Source organism: Leptidea sinapis, chromosome 26 (assembly GCF_905404315.1).
Source record: "Leptidea sinapis chromosome 26, ilLepSina1.1, whole genome shotgun sequence".
In the NCBI taxonomy this organism is placed as follows: domain Eukaryota; kingdom Metazoa; phylum Arthropoda; class Insecta; order Lepidoptera; family Pieridae; genus Leptidea; species Leptidea sinapis.
In genome coordinates, this window is record NC_066290.1 from 10,472,733 (window position 1) to 10,486,555 (window position 13,823).

The window sequence follows — 13,823 nt, forward strand, 5'->3', positions numbered from 1 at the left end:
CAAATTTGACGTTTAGCTTTGGAAAGTATTTTTTTTAACTTTTGTACTGTTGAAATTGACAGTTGACACATATACAAATGTCAGATTTGACAATTGACTGACTGACATTTTAATATTATACTGTGGTATAAATAAGACAGATTGTACTGCACAGTGCTATCACTATAGAAAAATTCGTTTCGTTATGGACTGCCAGTATACTGCCGCAGTACCCTAGGGAGATATATTATGACGTCATATTTATTTTTATATAAATTAACTACTATCTGCAATCAGTAGATTATACTATAAGCAGGTGGTACAAAGGGATGCGATGTGCAGAGGCCCATTTCCTGCGAGAAGGACTCTTTCATTTATATTTCTCTATTTGACTAGTTCAGAGGAAACATGCTCTTTGTAGTCGTTTTGGCCGGTTAGATACAAGGAGCTCATCAGCAAGCTTGTTCGGGTGGACTTCTAAACGAGTTCTATATTTATCTCGAGTTGCCACAATTTCTTGCTTTACTAGTGGAATCTTTGTGTACCTACTGGTGAACCTCATCGTTGGTTATGAACCATGGCGCTTTTACGATACTTTTCAGGATTGCGTTTTGGGACATTGGAGTATCTCAATATTAGAGTGGCTGGCTGTACCCCAAAGCTGGATGCCATAAGTCCAGATTGGCTTGATGATTGTATACTAGCAGTTTGTTTTCCAGAGATACTGTGAAGTGTCTACCAATAAGCCGGTACAAGCTTCTGAATTTGAAGTTCATTTCGCCTCGCTTAGCTGTGATGTGTTTCTCCAAGTTAGTCAACGGTCCAGGTGAATTCCCAAGTATTTTACTGATTCCACTTGTGTAATAGGTTCACAGACTAGGGTAACTGGAGGACAGTTGCTCTGTCTGAGGGAGAAGGTGATTTGCGATGATTTTAAGGCACTTGCCTTGATCCTCCAAGTCTTCATCCAGATACTAATTTTGTCAAGGTGGGTTTGTAGAGTTTTGGATGCTATGTAAGGGTTAGTGTTGTTTGCCAGGATCACAGTGTCATCAGCAAAGGTTGCTGTCATAACACCTACACTCTGAGGTTGGAAGATCGGCTGTTTATAAGCAGTAAAGAGATGGGCCTAAGACTGAACCCTGAGGAACACCTGCATTACAGTCATAGAATTCAGAGTGGGCATGCTCTTCTTTTACTTGTAATATTCTGCCAGACAAATATGACTTTAGAATTTCGAAGTAGGAGTGTGGGAGGTAACTCCTTATTTTGCCACACCTTATCGAAAGCCTGCTGTATGTCGAGGAACACAGTGGCGCAGTACTCTTTGTCTTAAATTGAGTTTCTGATCTTTTCGAAAACTCTGGACCTGTTCAATGGTAGAATGGTGTTGGCGGAATCCGAATTGGTGGTCTGGGATGATCCACTAGATTCGAGTGTATTCCTCCAAGCAGCCTCCTGAATGAGACATGTTAGATATTTTGTGGCTTTCTCGACATCCTCTTGGGTTTTAAGTTGCATCCTAAGGTTAATATTCTCTTCTAGAAAATCCCTAAATGAGGACCAATCGGTATTGTGGTTGTAAAGTGACTCGTGCTTTTGTCTGTTGAGGATTGTTGTAGAGACGGTAAGTAGAACTGATGAATGGTCTGAGGTGCTGTCAAGACAGTAGCTGATATGATAGTTGTTAGCCGAGATACCTTTGGATATAAAGAAGTCCAGTAGATCAGGTGATTCCAGTCCCCACCAGCAATAAAGCGATGGCCTAACGTTAGGGAGTACTTTGAAAAGGAATATTCTATTACTTTGTGTTTTGGTGGGCAATAGACTGATGACACTGTGATCTACCCCTCTTATCCTCCACGGATACTGACGTAGCTTGGAGGTAGTCCGTTTCATAGGCAGGTAGCTGGTTGTGTTCATCGGAAAGGCCTGGTACAATTGTTCTTCGTGTGTAAATATTGCTGGCAACTAGTGCATTGAGGGATGGTGGTACGTTTCTTTCGGTCAACGATGATAACTGCTGGGTGGAAGATGTACTTGATGTCTTTAACCTTATTGTTGTTAGGACTCGGTTCTAAATGAACAAAGAAGGTCAAGGAGGGTCTTTTTTCGGGGTCAATGCGAGCAATAATTATTTCTCCCACGACTTTATTCCCAGTGGTTGTGATTTCTTCAATTATCTCTTCATGTGGAGTAGAGTGATGCAGGTTACGAATTACAATTCTGCAGCACTTTTTCTCTTTTTGAGTGAATGTGTGGTCAATTAGTCTCTTTTCTATTACCAAAGCCATAAGTTTCTTGTAGGGCTAATGTTTTGCAATTAACTCTTAATTGGTTCTTTGTCATAACTGGGTTCAGGACAAATTCAATGGTTTCAGTTAACTTAGAGATGTCTTCAATTCCGTACAGAATAAGTGGAGGAGGTTTATTTTGGGCTTGAGAACGAACCATTGTGTTTGGAGTATCCACCGGAAGAATATTGTAGCGGTTGCTTGTGCTAGGAAGGGCCTTCCTCCGTGGGAGGAGGGTGGGAAATTCTACGCCTCTTATTTGACCTTAGGGTTGGAACTCTTTGCCATCCTGGATAAGTATCACATACTGTATTAGGTTGGGGGATTGGTGAGTCTTGGGATATGTCTCCAAGAAAGGAGCTCCGTTATCTGTTTATGAACATGCTCTTCTGAAAGGCTTGCTGTACAAGTTTTTTAGATCCAGTTGCGTTTCCCGAATCCGATGCCTGGTCAATCACTCCGGAGGAATTAGAAGGCTATATGCAACAACGGTGCGCCTGGTCGTTGAGGTTGGACGCTAGGAACTGGTCTATCCCGCCAGCCATTCATCCTCCGTTTTCCATACCATAGGATTAGGGGATTTTAAGAGAGCTTTCCTTCCTTGCAGTCCAAGTGGCGACTCTCAGACTTCCGTACCTGCGAGATTGTAGGGTTACGGTCTGTGGCAGCCCTTGCGGGGTGCACACTGGATTTTTCTGTGGGGATTATCTCCCTTACCTAGAAGTTTGGTTTTCAGGCGCCGATTGTCCGCCTGCGCCCTATATACTCTGCTATTACAGTCCCGAGGAAAACAAATAGTGACACTCGTTCTGGACTGCAACATTGCCCAGGGTAGACGACCCACAACGGGGGTTACGGGGACGTGTATGTGTCGGACTGGGTGATGCGCGTCTATAGTCCAGTGTCATCCCTGGACGTACGCTACCGGCAAGATCGGCTTTTTATAGATGCACATCGCCTAGGAATATGTGCACCACCCATACCTGGCATCACCTTACTACCCCCAACATCATAAATCGCCGCCATATTCTACTGCGAGCACTGGCGTTTTTGAGGTAAGGTACTCACAGTACTTTGATCACGTGATCAGTCAAAACCACTCGAGTGCCTAACGTTTTATAAACAATACCTACAGTTTAATCCCAAATATTTTTAATTTGACAGTACTCCAACAACAGTTTTTTTAATAAACTAGTAACCTTTAATACACTCATTTGAATACTGCGTCAAAAAATGCGGCTGACCGTATACGGGTTTGCGCTCCGTTTTAAATAGTAACCAATATAACTGGCTATAAAGGAACGGCTTCACAGTATACTAAATTGACATCACAATGTACAGTGGTCGCAGTGCATATGGGAACATACCCCTAATGATGTTGTGAAGTAAGAATAAATTATTTGACATAATATTTGAATAATAATAATAAAAGAGCAAAGCCGTGTATTATCCAGACCTGGATCCCTTAACTCCATATGGCGCTCATTTTATTAATTTTTGTAATAAATCTCAATCACTTTAGTTTATATGCCATTAAATAGATTGATAAACTAGGAGACTTACAAAGTAATTAATATGAGTCTATCTGCTTTAACATATTATATATATATAACCTAAAAGAGGATATTTGGTTCTAGTTGTGGTGACTAGACTCCGAAATCACTAATTTGAACGAATACCCAGAATAAGTAGAACATCTTGACAATGCATCTACCAACGATGTATACGATTTTTACGGCATAAACGACCGTATCTATTTTTACGTTTACTTCAAAGTTTGATTTTTTCCACAGCTTCAAGAGACTGTAGACCTGAGTATATCGTATTAAAATTAATAAAATTGTTAATAAAATTAATAAATAAAATTAATAAAAATGTGGAGGTATCGAGTTGAAATCAACTCGATACCTCCACGCGTTCCCGAGATGAAGTGTCTTGACAGACAGACAGACCGGATGGACTACAAAGTGGTCCTATAAGAGTTCCGTTTTTTCCGTTTGAGGTACGCAACCCAAAAAAACGAATTATTATGACTAACTCGGCTGATTTTACGATTAGAGACAGGAAGTATCTCTATAATTGTCCGTCTTGTAAATATTGCGTGTCTAATTAATTCAATGCACGCCTGTTAAGTCGTCAACATATAATAATTGAAGGAAATGGCGCAATGTTACTGTTCCATTAGGTGAGTTTGGTAATGATTTATGAAATCGGGAAAAACGATTTCAATCAATGAAAGTTGTGAATTTTATATTTAATAATATACTTATTACATTTTCTAACATAATGTGTATTATACAGGATGGAGCTATAATTCATTACTATCATTCTAGTACAACCTGTAAGTAATTTAATAACCGCGCGCTAGTGTAGGCACTGACAGCTACTTGTCCCACGCCGCGGCGTAGCAGAAAATAACAGTAGGTGAGTAACACCAACGTAAGGATGATTAAAAAAGTTGTTGAAATATTTGTTTGCAAATTTAAATTATTTGCTTTAATTTATTTTTGTATTGCCACGCTTCATATTACATTTAAATGAACTTAAACATTGACAACTGTCGATTTGAATATACATTAAATACATGCCAACGGAGCCGAAAATGTGTCATTTATATCGAACATTTTTTAAGTTTTTTCACAATTGTTTTCTACAGGAATGAGTGCAAGCCACATTTAGTACAATATACATACTGAAATATGACTCTAAAAGAAACATCCATATTCATCATACAAATGCACCAACCTGATTCGGACCCGGAATTTCAAGCTCAGTAGGTCACTGATCTTGGGGATATACAGGTGGTCAAATTATGATAATCTTAATGTTTACCTGGAGTTTCTGGGACCATAGATAAAATTATAATATATATAAATACTTACTACGCGGAGGGCCCTGTAAGTAAGGCTTTTGTTGGGCGATGTATTATGCTTTTTAACCGACTTCAAAAAAGGAGGAAGTTCTAAATTCGTCGGTTTTTTTTATGTTTGTTACATCAAAACTTTCGACTGGGTGAACGGATTTCGATAATTCTTTTTTTATTTAAAAGCTGGTGCTTCCCGTGTGGTCCCATTGTAATTTGGTCAGGAAACCATAAAAGTCTTAAAAAAAGTCAAAGTGCATGATAAATTTACGAATACCTCAAAATCGCGCCAACCGATTTTGATGATTCTTTTTTTATTGGAAAGGATATACTTCAACGATGGCTTGGGTAGGTTCTGATTACGGAATCCAAATTTACTACTATATTAGGAGCAAATTAACGATACTCGGCCGAATCTTTTTATGCTATCCGGATATTTAAGTCATCTACCATAACATAGTTATGGTCAAGCTATTGTCGTAGTCGAATATAATGATAAATGGGACTCCTTAACGACTTACAGTAAGGGTGCGATCTGGCAGAATTTCTCACTGTCTGTAATCAAATTGCAAAGCGCTTATGTTTATTGCTGCATTGAAAATAAAAATAAAATTAACAAAAAAACAACCGACTTCAAAAATGCTATTCCAAAACAATAGATATGCACTAAAAAGTATAAAAATAAATGCGTATTTTTATACAATCTAACAATTAATCTAATTCTAGTTAGGATTATTGTAATTTTTGGAGTCGGTGTCATCCAAGATAGGTTTGTAACATACATAGCTATAGGTGAGATATGCTTGAGTCGTGAGAAGAGAGGCGAGAGCGGGTCGCGGCCGCGGCGGTAGTACACTGATGACAAAAATAGTAACTAAAATTAGATTACTTCATTAGATTGTATAAAAATACGCAATTATTTTTATACTTTTTAGTGCATATTATATCTATTGTTTTGGAATAGTATGTTAGAAGTCGGTTGTTTTTTTGTTAAAATTTTTTTTAGAACATTATCCCGAAAAATGTACAAAACAAATGTTTTACGAGATCCTTACCAATTTTTTAAAATAATTTGTGAAGTAAAGTAAAAATATCTGTAAAGGTTACAATTACATACATAAATTTCTTAATACTGGAACATCCAGCCATTTAGCTACCTTTTTAGTTAATAAATAAGATTTAAGTGAGTTAATAAATCCTATTTTGAATATAAATTTATAATATTTAAATCAACTTCACTATCCATACTTATTAATATATTTAAACACAATGTAAATGGTTCTTTATAACAGTGATTTAATTTGATTATTATCAAGTGCCTCTAACAACAGTTAAAACATCAATCAACATCATTTTAGAGCAATTGAAATAAGCGTATTGCAGATTCGATACATCCTCAATTGTTGATTCATCGATTGTCAAGCGAAAGTCACAGATAACAATGGGGAAAGTCTGGTTCAAGTCGAATTTTGTTCGTCCGTCATTGCTGGAGCAACGTCTCTTTATAGGTCCGAAAACCGTATTCTACAAGGCGGCCCATAGCATAATCAACATTAAAATGTAATTTTGTCTACAGTGCAATGTGCATAATGTAGAAAACAATAACTTTAAGGCTGGGTTGCATTATATTAGCTGTTATAGTTAAGGTTTAAGTGAAATTTAACTTTAACAGTAACGCTGACTTTAACAGCACCATCAAATTCAAATTCAAATATTTTTATACAAAATAGGATGTGACATCACTTATTGAAAGTCAAAAACTACCACCCATTACAAAACGAATGCCTCATACCTGAGAAGAATAGGCGCAACAAACTCAGCGGGCTTTGTTTTTTTCATCAAAAAAATATGTTTACAAAGTAATATGTACAATTAAACTTCCCATTCCATCTCTCCACTCCCCAACTCCATTCCCAATCTTTGGCATCATTAAGAAAGTCATTTATGTTATAGTACCTAACCTTTACCACACAAACGTTTTTTAATTTCTTTTGAATGACGTAGTTTTTTTTTTATTATTTATTTATCATATTACATGTACCGATATAAAACTAGGTCAAATTAGCATCTAAAAAAACTAGTTAATAAAAGTTAATACTTTCGATTTCAAAATTTTCTGGGATCTTGTTGTAAAAGCATATATACATCGCCCCACAAAAGACTTACTACTTAGCCGAGTAGTAGGTATTACAGGCTTAAGTCGTCGTATTCCTTGGCATAATCAAAGTTATAAAGTGAAATATCAAGTCATTATCGAATATTTATTTGATACTTTCGACAGGTCGTTATATTTAGCTATTTAACATTAATAATAGCTTTAACCGGCGAAAGTTGGACGGTTGCATTAAACATTTAAAGTTAGTACGTCTAAAAATTGCCAATTGGTGAAACACACAACTTAACCGGTACTCTAACATGTTTGTTATTGCTAAAGTTAGTTGATTCAACCCAGCCTTTAATCGTGCAATATGTTATGTGGGGCCCGACTGCATTCGGACCTTAGAATAAAGATTTATTTATTAACGAGCCCAATGGGCAGTGCTTGTGTCAACTACAACTACAATATGATCAAGTCATTCGTCGAAATATAAATTAAATCAAAAATTATTAGCAAAGGCACAGTATCTAATAAAAACATACACACAACACACGAAACTTTCATTGTTATATTACCAATTTTTGTGAAATAAATAAATAATTAAAATGATAAGTCTTAGATTATTTATGCGTCTAGATATACAGCTGAAAGAACGTGTCGTAAAAAATATGGGTAAGCCTTTAGCCTCTATTTTCAGCAACCCACACACCCTAAAACAAAGTGACATACGTATCGCGAGTGTAAGACTTACATTCTCTTGCAAAACCAGAGGAATCACAGGAGCGTTGCTGGCCTTTTTGTACGCGTTTTTTTTTGAATGAATCCATGTCGTTTCGTCCTGGCAACACCGCACAAGAAAGCTCATTCCACAGCTTGGTTGTACGTGGGACAAAGTTGTTTTAAAACCACACTGGAGTGAACGCCACACATCCAGATGGTGGGGATAATATCATTTCATAACGTAGGCGAAAACGTTAGTAACAAACATACATACCTTTTTAATATTGACGACCCATGTAGCCGAATGGCTAGTGACCCTGACTACTAAGCTAGAGGTCTCGGTTTCGAATCCCGGTAGCTGCAATAATTTACATGATGAATATGGATGTTTGTTTCCGAGAAATGGATATTTATACGTATTTATGTATGTTTAAGTAAGTTTACTGTATTAAATATATCGTATTCTTTTACCCATAGTACAGGTTATGCCTTGTTTGGGGCAAGATAATTTGTGTAAAAGTGTGTCAATATTCTTAAGAAAAAAAAATTGAGTTGTATCTGCACTGTTGTCGTCTGTCTGCATACAACAATCAATCTAGGCTCAATAAAAAAAGATAGCTGTGCGATACTACTCATAATCATAAGAAATAAATTTCAACATCTTGTAAAAATCACAATAGGATTAATCATTTGCTGGGTAATAAGAATATGTGATTTCGAAAATGTATTTTATGATGTTGGTACATCCTATATAATAAGATGATTATTTCCGAGTCCTATCTTATGGATTGCGTTTGTAGCTAGATAGATAGCTAGTAAATAGTCATATTATGTCTTCATCATTAATTGTATGTCGCTTTGTGATTTCCAATGTTATCCTCGATCGAGGACATTTAATCTGTTGAAATTTGTTTATTGTATGAACATAGGAAAAAACACATTTTTTTACCAACTAAAACAAAAAACAAATGGGTGTGAGGCATTTTTGTCCTCATACGATATCTTAAAACAAGAAATATATTTTTTAATCTTATATTATGGTACTCTGTTATAGATTAAAAGTTCAAAAATGCGTGTACCTACATATTATAAAGCGTGTGTACTACCTTCCCAAATTTATATAACCAGCATTAGAGTGAAAGTCAACTTATTCTAATTCCTAAGATTTTAAACGTGTACAGTTTTCAGGAAGTTATTTTACGCAGTAACCATAAACAAAATTCTTTACATTGCATTCATAGATTTTTTTGTGAGAGCAAAAAAGCAAAAACTTTTTTTACACATTGCTCAAATAACTTATATGCAGATATTCCTGGAAATCCTTAATTTATTTTCAAATACAGACAAGACGACAATTACGACAAAAGAAAGTCGTCATGTTTCCTTTTAAAATTGAACATTTTAAGTTAAAATGCCAAATTAGATTCAAGCTGACAAAGTAACACCTACGGCAAAATCCATCCTCAATATAATTTTAATGAATAATATGATGGTCATGATTTGGTTTTTAATATTATGATAACTAATACAGAATGTGGGCGGCGGAGATCACTTAACATCAGGTGACCCGTACGCTCATTTCCATAAAAAAATTGTTATTGATAAAGTTTAATTGTATTTTTTTGTATTTGCTTTTTATTTTTTGTTATCTTTACTTTACGATGTAATAACCCTAATTGAAAATTGTTCTTTTCATTCTTAGTGTTTTCGTCATTAAAAATTAAGCGGCTTATAAACACAGATAAGCTTTAGGTATAACGCTTATGTGTTTGTAATTGTATTTTAATCTATATAGTAACTTTTAAGTTAAATAACTGAAAAAAACAGATAGAAGGTACTATTACAGTAGTATACATTCTGTATTCTAAAGTAATCTTAGATTGGAGATCGTATATTGAAAGTGAACGTTACTGGTTACCCTCAATCAAAATCACTAAAAATAATTGGTACACAATAAACAAAGCTAAAGTCATGGGCAATAGCAACATTCATATTATTATTTACTCAATGCTATCTCCCGCCAAAAACAGAGTTACCTACCGCTAAATCCGTATCCGGCGTCAGTCCCCCAATACAAGCGGTTCGCGCGCTGTGTTTCCCGCGAGTGCTACTTTAAAAAGTAATAATGCTTTCGAGTTTTGAAGTGCTTAACAATAAACATAATACCTACTTAAAACCATTTGTGCCGATAGTCGGACCATAACAAACGTAAGCTTCGCGCCGCGAGCACATATCAACAATTGCGAAACAAAAATAATAAATAAAAAACAACAACTTGATTCGTCTGCTGTGCGCCGTTGCCTTGTCTGAATAAAAAAAGTAAATATTGCTGACTGCCTTCTATTTATGAGCGGGTTTTAGAAGAACAATAATTTTCGAATTTAGAATTAATTTAAATTGGACATAGAAAGTGATAGTTGCGTGCGTTGTGAGCTAGAAAGTATCAGTTATAAGACCTAGTGACCGAGTAAGTATTTACAAACCTTTTCCTTTCATATAGATTAAAAGAGATTTTATTGTTTCTATAATAATATATAGATATTTTGATGTACTAAATAATGTACTTAGCTAAAAAGATATAAAAATAAACAGTAGTTGGCTTTAGAAACTTTAATTAAGTAAACTAATGTCACATTTAAAATAGTTGAAAATAGAATACCTTGAATTAAAAATTTAAACAATATAAGTAGTTACCTACGTAATTAAATGTTAACAGTTCAAACTTTAACTCACGAATTATCCTCATAAAATGTGATTATTACTAGTTAGTTATAAAAGATATAAATTGCAATGAAATAGTATGATATATTTTTGGTACTTTTTGGAAGTATTCAAGTGTGTTTATCATCGTTGTGATAAGACTAATCTTATCTCGATGGTAAAGCTAAAAAAAGGGAAGTTAATTATAACGACATATTTCACTACGGTTTCATTTGATAAAACTTCCGTATTTATTGAGGTGTTTATGAGCAAATATTTAAGAAGCCCATATTATAATTATTATAAGTAAACTCAAAGGTTGGCGTGAGTCTGCACAATAACAAAAATTTAATAATTTAGATATTTTTTTAATCTGTACTGTTCAACCTAGTCACCACGTGTCATCCTAATCTATGCATATAACATTTCTGTACAATGAATATTTTTTTAATAATAAATAAATACACGCTGTGTGTTGAACAAATAATACCGAAGCCAAAAAAGTACTTAGGTAATAGATTTTTTGTCCGGAAATAAGTACAACGCAAACACGAAAGTGTGCTTAAAGACTATTTAAGCTCACTTTTCTTCTAAATCGTGTCTCAACTGTCACTGTCACGAATTCTAAATTCAACATACGTTACCTGAACTGAATAAATGTTTTACGTTATCTATACCTACATATAAATAAAATTGGAGGGTCTGTTTGTAATATTGAAGTAACCGTTTTTTACTACATGTATATGAATATATATATACGGTACTTACACCAAAATAACATTTTTTAGAATTTTTGTCTGTCTGTCTGTCTGTTTATTCCGGCTAATCTCTGAAATGGCTGGACGATTTTGATCGAAATTTTATTGGCAGGTAGCTGATATTACATCAGCTAAGGAGTAACTTAGGCTACGTTTATTTCAAAAAAATCTTTTATTTTAGAAATATAAAGTTATGGTCCAATGTCCAAGAAACGGTCATACTCTAATAGTAATTTCTTTGGCAAAACAACGTTTGCCGGGTCAGCTAGTTGACCAATAATATTTTAAAGAAATGTCTTAAATGGAGCAATGATTTACAATGTATCAATGTCCGTATAAAACGAAAAACTACTGAATAGATTTAACTCAAATTTTGCATGAATAACAAGAGGTCGGGTCGGGGGCAACAAAAAGGCTACATATTATCAGCATAGTAGTTTGTGTTGCTTATAGCGTCCACGCAGACGACGTCGCGGGCAACAGCTAGATAGTATGTCTGTCTGATACGCTTCTGAGCGTTGACTATTAAACCGATTTTGAGAGTGCCCGAGGGACCGTGAGTCAAGTAGAAGGTTAATATATCTTGTAAATTCCCAAGTTTAACAGTAATTATGATGCAGACTAGCATAATTGGTTGCTTGACATTGAGTACGTACGTAATTCAACACGTTTTCTACGAATACAAATTCTTATTTTCATCTTATTTCATTACATTTTAAACTATAACTATGGTTTCATTAAGCTATGCGATGACAGGAATAAATTGATCAGAATTAAAATTTTATTTTAATCTGTATTAATATTATAAAGAGGTAATGTATTCTCTTTTTTTTAAATAATTGACGAGACGAGCAGGGCATTACAATGCAGTGCCGCTTAGGATTCTTGAAAAACCCAAAAATTCTGAGCGGCACTACAATAATTGCGCACATCTCCTTGAGAATAATATATTAAGTCTTATTTGCCCAGTAATGACAATAGCTACGGCGCCGTTCAGACCGAAACACAGTAATGCTTACACGTTACTGCTTCACGGCAGAAATAGTCGCCGTTGTGGTACCCATAATCTAGCCGGCATCCTGTGTAAAGGAGCGTCCCACTGATCTACTACGTACATCGTCAACTGAAATACGTTCAATGCTGGAGGCCTCCCTCTAAGATCTCTATGGCGATGGGACCTGCACTGCTCTCATCATGATCAGATAATCGGTCCATCTTGTGGGGCCTTTCAACATCTTCTGGTAAGTGGTCGCCATTTGAAAACTTTACTACCTCAACGGCTAACCTGTCCGACGAGCTATGTGCCCTGCCCACTCCCACTTTAGTTTCGCAATCATCAGGGATATGTCGGTGACTTGGCTACATGCCGCTGTGAAAGACAAAGAAATAAAGCTCTAGAATGAAATAGAAAGAGTCTGTATGTTCGTTCACCGAAGGCAATGAATAGGTGTTAAATCTATAGTCGCCTCTTTGATTTGGCAAATATAAATTAGCATGCAAAAAAGTTTACTTAAAATTTTCCAAAATCCTTAGTAGTATATTTTTTTTTCAATTAACCGTTATAACATCAGTCCAGAAAATCGTTTCTGTTGTAAGTTTTTTTTTAATTAATATGATTGTATAATTTATTACATAGCTACTGTTTAAGTAAAATGTTGTTCTGTGACAGTGGCCATAAACTGACCTATCCGGTAATCGGGTGGAACGCGGATTTAATTCAATGACCTTTTTTTAAATAAATGATTATTTTCTATAACGAATTTACATGCTTCGAAAATATACAAATTAGGTAATGTCAAAATATTAAACTTTTTAAATAAGTCTTTATACATGAAAATGTCGGAGAAACTCCAAATGTCGGAGAATTTTTGAGCAACAAATGTTGATGTACCTCCTTGCCATTTCCCCACATTGTTCCATCAGCCATTTGCCTAAACAAACCTTAAGCAATCTTCTCCCATACGACGTCTATCAAGACTAGAACTCCATCTGTGGTGAGGTAGATATTTGTAAAGATTCTTTACCTGCGTTTAAAAAAAAATTACGAGATTGTTAGGCGCCAAATGACTTCTTTTTTTTTTTCTTTTCATTGATTTTTTATAATTTTTGTTTTATTTTATATTATTGTGTTCTTGGTGTCACCAAAGTAGAGACTGTGCATGTTGTGACACCTTAATTTGTTGTACATTCAACTCATATTTTGTTAATATTTGATATATTTTAAGCGTATTAGAATGAAACAACTACTGGTTGTCCTATAAATAAATAGTAGACCATATTTGAGGACTGACGCGACATATCCATGGTAAGCCATTAAAGTTAACATTTATAAGAAGCAACTCGCCTCAGTCTTCTAAGGACTTTACACAAATCTACCAATTCCAGAGCATATATTAATAATGTGACCAGAG

General features: G+C 35.2%; 1 protein-coding gene across 4 annotated transcripts in view; it reads left to right on the forward strand.

Annotated features, from left to right (window-relative positions):
• Positions 1 to 10,070: 10,070 nt before the first annotated feature.
• LOC126972445 (chitooligosaccharidolytic beta-N-acetylglucosaminidase) overlaps positions 10,071 to 13,823 on the forward strand; it is a 561,898-nt gene continuing 558,145 nt past the window's right edge. For all 4 annotated transcript variants that reach the window (XR_007731139.1, XR_007731141.1, XR_007731140.1 and 1 more), the window contains exon 1: positions 10,071 to 10,421. The gene's annotated coding sequence lies outside the window, so the exon portion shown is untranslated. The remainder of the gene's footprint in view (positions 10,422 to 13,823) is intronic.